Source organism: Dipodomys spectabilis, unplaced genomic scaffold, assembly GCF_019054845.1.
Source record: "Dipodomys spectabilis isolate Male_0828 unplaced genomic scaffold, ASM1905484v1 ptg000239l, whole genome shotgun sequence".
Classification (NCBI taxonomy): Eukaryota; Metazoa; Chordata; class Mammalia; order Rodentia; family Heteromyidae; genus Dipodomys; species Dipodomys spectabilis.
The window spans coordinates 3,800,029-3,807,683 of NW_024870916.1; positions in this window are offsets into that span (position 1 = coordinate 3,800,029).

Here is a 7,655-nt window from a genome sequence, read left to right on the forward strand (position 1 = left end):
GTCACAAGTTCAGCTGTCACTAGAATTAGGGTGCTTTCTTCAGTATCACCATTCTTCAGAAACACTGCACAAATCCTACTAGTTCACATTTAGACAAGCTGTGTTTTATGGGGGAAGTCAGCTGGGGGTCTTGAACTCAAAGCTTGGGGGCCCTGTCCCTGAACGCTTTGGTTCAATGCTAGAGCTCTACCACTTGGAGGCACAGCTCCAATTTTGTTTTTTGGGGTTGTTCTTTGACAGGTCTTATGGTGATAAGTAAGGCCAAGTAGGAGTATCTGTGGTCAAAGGCTCTTAGCTCAGCCTGGAACTGACCTCTCCCTTCCCTGTGTCCCTGGAAAGCTGGGCCTCCTGGAGCTCTCTTGGCCTAAGGTGGAACAGACCTGCTCTGGCATCAGCAATCAGGGTGAGCAAAAGTCAGCTTGGCCCTAGTAACTTGCCCAAATTGAATTCTAGAGGATAATGGCATGGGACAGCATGTTCCACGTGTGGCCACCAAGGGGCAGGAGTAGCCCACCATAGGGATTGTACTTGTGAGTTGTGTTTACTCTTGCTTCCATTGGGCACCCATCATGATTCAAAGCCACCATGGACAAAAAGTCCTTGAGACTCTTACCTACAATTAACCATCGAAAATCAAGTGGGGCTGTGGCTCAAGTGGCACAGCACTAGTTTTGAGCAAGAAAACTCAGGGATAGAGCCTAGACCCTGAGTTCACACACACACACACACACACACACACACACACACACACACCACATGCATGCAAAATCAGAGATTTCTACACTGCAGTCGTTGGATATTCTCTACTTTTTCCCCCACTAAGCCTGGTGGCTGCTGGCCAAGTGTTTGGTACATACAACATCACCTGGCATCTTCAATTTTGGGGTAACAAAATGGCTAGAAGGTCAACCTTCCCCCATCCAAGCTCCTTGACTGGGTCATGGTCTATCCAGGCGCTTTGGGCTCCTTTACAGACTCGCCAAGATTCCTTCAAAAGGCATCACACACTGGGCACTGGTGACTCATGCCTGTCTTCCTAGCTACTCAGGAAGCTGAGATCTGGAGGATCATGGTGCCAAGCCAGTCTGGGCAGGACAGTGTATGAGACTCTTATCGATGAACCATCAGAAAACAAAAGCGGCATTGTGGCTCAAGTAGTAGAGTGCGAGCCTTGAGTAAAAGAGCTCAGGGACAGCTCTCACGGCCAACAACAACAGGGAGAGGCATTGCATGCTGTCTTTGGGATTGGCATGGGCCAAATATAATTGGAATTAATTATAATTGGAATTAATCAAGTCCTCCAAGACAAAGCAGTACCTCCTTTAGTCCAGTGCTACTCCATTTCGTCTCACCCCCTGGCCTTGTCCATGCTATGGGTCAGCATAGGTCTGCCTGGATGGGAGGGCTCCAAGGAATATCCCAGAGCAATCACCCAACTACCTTCTGCCATGCTCACCCTGCTGCTTCTGCTCTTTGCCATAGACCTTCTTCCTGGAATCCCTCCATGAGGTCATCACCACCAACATAGTGGTGAATGGTGGGTCTGGCCTAACTAGGGGCAGTCAGAGGTGGAAGTAGGTCTGGGACTAGGAGCTTCCACTTTGGGTGTGGGCTGAGGCCTGGGCTGACTTTTATTTCATCCTGAGCTTTGCAGTGGTGGGGAGACAGTGTAGACTTTACATTGAGTCAGGTAAAATCACAATCTGGAGGACCACTTGTGTGGGGAAGGATGTGGGACTCAGGGGGCCAAGGTTTTTGGTACTCTCTTGGGACTCCCCTCTCCCTCTCTCATCCCTCAATGGTAGAAGAGAAATTTCAACTCAGGGTGTGGGAAGAGGAGGCGGCGGAATATTTTGGGGGGAACCAGACTTGTGCTTCATATTCATCCTAGCCCCTACTTCCTATTTATCTGAGGAATGGCCATATGGGTTTTGGAGGGGGAAAAATCATCCTACCTGAGAATGTGGCTCACTGGTAGAGTGTTTGCCTAGCATGCCTGAAGCTCTTGGTTCTATTCCACACAGAAAAGGCTGGAAGTGGAGGTGGGGCCAGCCTTGATCAAAAAGAGCTCAGGGACAGTGGCCAGGCCCTGAGTTCAAGCCCCAGGGTTGGAAGAACAAATCTTTCTTTGTAGACTTTTTTTTATTGCTTTCAAAACAATTTATTCTTTGTGATAAGCAAAACATAAGACTCTTTCCTGGCCACCAATGGGCCATTAGATGTCCCTTGAGTTTGGGCCAACTCCCTTGATCCTCTACCCTACCCTACCACCAGTTTAACCTTCCCGTTGCCCGGCAGATGGAGGCCTGAGAGAAAGCCACTTGGTCACCTACTTCTGGTGGCTGCCAAGGCTTTTGAGAGTCAGTATGTGACTTAGAGAGTCATCATCCGCATCAATCTACAGGAGAAAGTGAGAGAGCACTCCTCCCCTGAGCCTGGGAGCTGTGGGCAGATCTGGATGTGGGGCATCTGGGGCAGGACATACTCCTTGAGGGAGTCCACTATGGGGTCGGGAACTCTGACCTCTCCTCTGCCAGTTTCCATGCTGTCTTCAAGTTGCTTCTGATGCAGTGTTGGAGAGGAGGGTGGGAGGCTCAGCCTGTGCTGGCATCTGGAGATTGCTGTCTGTGCCTTCCCTGGCGAGGAGTGACAGCAGCTCCGGAACATTCCCCTCGATCTTCTCCTGGTAAAGCCAGTGCATGCACTGGGCTTTCTCCCAACAGAACTCATTCAGGACCAACATCTGCTCTTTAAACACCATGAGGGACTCCTTGATAGTTTGGATGTGTGCCGACAGCTGGCAGCATCAATGGTGGAGCTCACCTGCTGGACTCTGGAAGTCCACCTCATCAGGCAGGTCATGGGCGAAGCAGATTTTCTTCTCAGATGCCTGTGTCTTGTTTCACATCCCCACGCATGCTGTGGTGGCAGCTCATGGGGTTGAGGGTCTGTGGCTCCAGCTCAGTCTGGCACTGAGCAGCTGGGTTGGCCAGGAGGTGTCTGCAGCTGGCTCATAATTCTTGTGGCAGGAGTTTCTCCCTGTGGATCTCATCCTCCAAGAGCACTCTCAGAGCCATGTCACTCTTGGTCTGGGGGACATCTCCATCCTGTGATGGTCACATGGGGGGAGACTCGCCTCCTTACCTTTTGCTTCTCTAGGGCTCATGCCTTCCCCTTCCCCAGGGAAAGCCAGGAAGCTCAGCTGGGCCTGCTGGCACTCCTCCTGTGATCTGGTGTCCTGCCACTTCGGGACATCACCTGGTCCCTCCAGTTTGTTGAGCCCTGCACTTGCTTCAGCTGCTCCAGCAGCTGGGTCTGCCTCTCTAAGTGCTGCTGTAGGGCCTCCTTCTCAGAGCACAGTCGCTCATTGGAGACAATGTGCCATTCACAGGAGGCTCTGAACTCCTGCACTGTCCCAGGGACTGCTCCTGCTGCTCTGAGCTGCTTGGCTCTCTCTCTCTCAGCACCACTATCCATTTCTCTATCTTTTCCTCTGAGCAGTCCTACAGTTCCCGCAGATGTTTCTTCATCTGCTGCTCTGAGTCCAAGATACTGGCAAGCTCCTCCTTCTCACTGCTCACCCTGTGGAGAGCATCCCTCAGCAGGGCCAACTTTTCCTCCGGTTGTCCATCCCACACACATGCATATCGTGGGGTCTCAGGGATCTCCTACCAATCCTAGGCTTTCTCCTCCAGTCTCTGCAGTTGCTCCTGCTGCTCCACGTTCTGAAGACAGAGAATAGTTTTCCTGGACCTGGATGTTCCTCCAGGTTTTTCAACTCCATCTTCAGTACCTAACGCCCTCCAGCGCTTGTTGGAACTTGCATATTCTCTTCTTCATGTTGCTTCTCTGTATCTACGGCACTTCCAGCTGCTACTGCAACTCTGTGTTCACTTGCTCCAGGTCATCAAAGCTTCTGGTATTTTCCTCGAGCTGAAGGGTCACATCATTCAGCTGTTCGAAGAACATTTTGTTCTCCTCCTTTGCAGCAGTGACTGCAGAAGCCGCTATCTCCAGCTCTGCCACACACCACTCGGTAGCTTGCAGGCAGCTGGTGAGAGCTTCGTGCTCCCTTTCTCTGTCATCAGTGGCCTGCTGCACTTGGGCCAGTGCACATTGTAAATCGCTTTCTGCTGAAAGCAACCGCTGTATGGGTGCCTTGTGGATCTCTACCTCCATTTTTGGTGCTGCATGTATCTGGTCTGCCTTCTCCCTCTCTTACTCCCATTGATCCTGCGGGTCTGTCTTTCCCTGCTTCAGTGTTTGGATCTTGGCACAGTGTGCCTGGTTTCCTCTTTTCTGGTCCACGGTGGGCACCACATGCGGAGAGCACCTCTGTGGATCCTTGGTGGGATTGGGACCCTTGACACTCTGGACCCTGGTGGCTGTGACTGTGTCCAAAGGCAAGGTAGGCCCACGGTCGGCATCACCTTTGGCCGGACTCTCTATTCAATCCACCTCCCCAGTGGTGTTTGTCTTGGGGATCCCTCTCTTTTTCGTGTTCTTTGTTTTCTTGAATGTTTCAGGTCTGTCGGGAGGATACTGCTGGTGTTCTTGGGGCAGTTTCTTGCCCACAGTTCTCTCATTGAGTCTTATTGTTTCAGACATCTGAGCGCTGGGACGGGAAAGTTGGGCTGGCCACATTCTCAGGCTCTAGGAAATCCTCTATTGTCCCACTCACCGACTTGGACATCATTTCCTACTCTACTTCAATGTCACCTGGGGTCTCTTGCTCACCACTCAGCCACCTCTACCTTCCTCAACTGCTGGTTGTGGTGTCAACCAACAGAGGGAATCCAGGTGTAACTGGGAAGCATGGAATATGTGCGTGGCCACTATTCTTGTATCCCATTGGTCAAAAAGAACCATGAAAGAATGGGGATGTGCTCGGAATCCTGGGATGCAGACAGAATAGATGGAGTCAAGATGACAGCAGCCCCTTTGCCAGTTGGTTACAAGAGGGAGACCTGCTTTAGCCAGATGGCTGCACAGATTGTGTGTATGTCTGTTTGTTGCCAGTCCTGGAACTTGAACTCAGGATCTGGGCACAGTCCTTGAGCTGTTCTTGCTCAAGATTAGCCCTCTACCACTGGAGCCACACAGCTCTACTTCTGGCTTTGTTCGCATTGAGTTTAGACAGGGGTCTCAAGGACTTTCCTTCCTAGGGTGACTTTGACCATAATCCTTCTATCACAGCCTTGTAAGTATCAAGGAGAACTGGTGAGAGCCACTAGTGCCTGGCTAATCATGGTTCGGGATTATGGCTTCCCCAGTAGCCTGCATGCCTTCAGCAATGTAAGGTGAAGTAGCCTTTGGAGCCGGATCACTTAGACCCAGATGGCCATGGTGCAAAAGAAGAAAATGTAAAAACGCCATCCTGCCACTTTTTTCTATGCACTCCCTGCCATGCACAAAGCCTGAAGTTCTAGGATCCCAGGATAGGCTGTGTTTCCAGCGGCTGCACCCCAGCATATGGTGATGAAAGCTGAGGCACGGTTGCCATGACCTCAGTTCAAGACCGTGTTTGGCAAAAAAGCAGAAAAAAAATAGCTCCCTGGCTTGCAATTCACGCCGTTTCTCCTACCTTTGAATTTGAACATAAGGCCTGGGTAACTCTGAAGCACTGTGGACGAAGAAGAAGAAGCTCACCATGCTTGAAGATAAGAAAGTAAGGCCTGGTCCCTAGGCCTGAATTCAAGTACCCACCCCGGAAACATTCTATTTATATATATTGTAAAGATAGGATTTGTACTTACGTATAGATGGTCAGTCCATATCCTGTTTGTTGTGGTTATTTATTGTATTTCTGTTTTATTCATTTATTTTCCATTTTTTAATTGTAAAAATACTGTACAGATGGGTTACAATTACATGGGCAAGATAATAAGTATATTTCTTATCAAGCATTGTAGCCTCCTCCTTTGTTTCCCCATCCAATGCCTTCCTATCCTCCTCTCAGCCCCCCCCCACAATCCTCCCTGCTCCACCCACCCCCCCTGCCCCCCCAGCACTAAAGTTTAAAGTTCGTTTTTGACATAACGACTTGTACATCTCATTGTTGCAATGAGTCCACCTGTATCCCTATTAAACGATTTGTTTTTCCCCTTCCCCTCCACAAATTATACGTACATCAAATACAGTGAAAGCAAGGGTTATACTGTGGGGGAAGGACATACAAAGCAACAAAGAAATAATCTTATAAATGTGTTAGAAACAATCGCAAGAAAGAAAAAAAATATTTGAGTACATATCTTAGGGTTCATTTCCCTAACATCACCTTATCTGACCTTTTCTGCTTGACTCAGACATATACTAGATATTGCAAATAAAGGAAACCATGGGATCTATGTTTCTTTGGGCCTGGCTTATTTCACTTAATATAATTTTTTTCCAAGTCTTTCCATTTGTTAATAAATGGGGCAATGTCATTCTTTCTCATGGAGGCATAGAATTCTATTGTGTATATGTACCACATTTTCTTGATCCATTCATCTACTGCGGGTCATCTGGGTTGGTTCCATATCTTAGCTATAGTAAATGTGTTGCAATAAACACAGTCATGCTGGTAGCTTTAGTGTGGTCTTGTTTGTAAACATTTGGGTAAATTCCCAAAAGTGGGATTGCTGGGTCATAGGGGAGCTCTATGTGGAGTCTTTTGAGGAACCTCCATACTACTTTCCAAAGTGGTTGAACAAGTTTACACTCCCACCAAAAATGCAGTAAGGTTCCCTTCTGTCCACATCCCCTCCAGCATCTGTTGTTATTAGAGTTCTTGATTATAGCCATTCTAACTGGGATGATGTGGTATCTCAATTTGTTTTGATTTGCATTTCTTTTGTGGTTAGGGAGGTTGAGCATTTCTTCATGTGTCTATTGGCTATCCTACTTGCCTCTTCACCGAAGTTTCTCTTTAAGTCTTTAGCCCACTTATTTATTCAGCAGGTGTTTCTTTGAGGATTTGTTGTTGGGGGATTTAATTTTTTGAGTTCCAAGTATATTTTAGATATGAGATTTTTTATTTACTGTGATGATACATATTCCATTTATGATATTGATGACAACCCATCACATAGTATCTAGATTTGTAGATGTGTTCTCCATCATGTCTGACACCCAGTACTCTCAGAGAAAAGGAAAACAGGTATCACACTCAGATTCTTACTCCATGATGCAATTGTTGGCAGTGCTGGGATCTGACCTTAGGGCCTGGAAGACCCAATTCAGACCCTGAATGCGTGTGTCAACACGGCAACCTCGAGCCAATGAAGCTGCCAAGGAATTTCCAGACCCTGAGATTGAGCCACAGGGGTAGACAAAATAGCCATACTTGGGTAGACAGGTGGTAGAACACCAATAAATATATATTTGTACAGAGTGCCAGAGACATCTACCTAGGATTCAATGACATCAACTATATTCCTACTACCTCTTAGGTATTTATTATGCCACCATTGAAGGAATAGTATTCTTTTCATGCTTAATAAACCATTCATTAAGATGAATCATCATCCTAGGATCATTGCATCTAATTTTGGACTAGACCAATGCACGCAGAAACTTCTCATTCAATCATGAGTTTGCTAACATTTCATTGTTATTCCCATGCATAGGAACAAGTATCTTGGGATCTCCCCCCACAGGTAGGTGTCAGGACC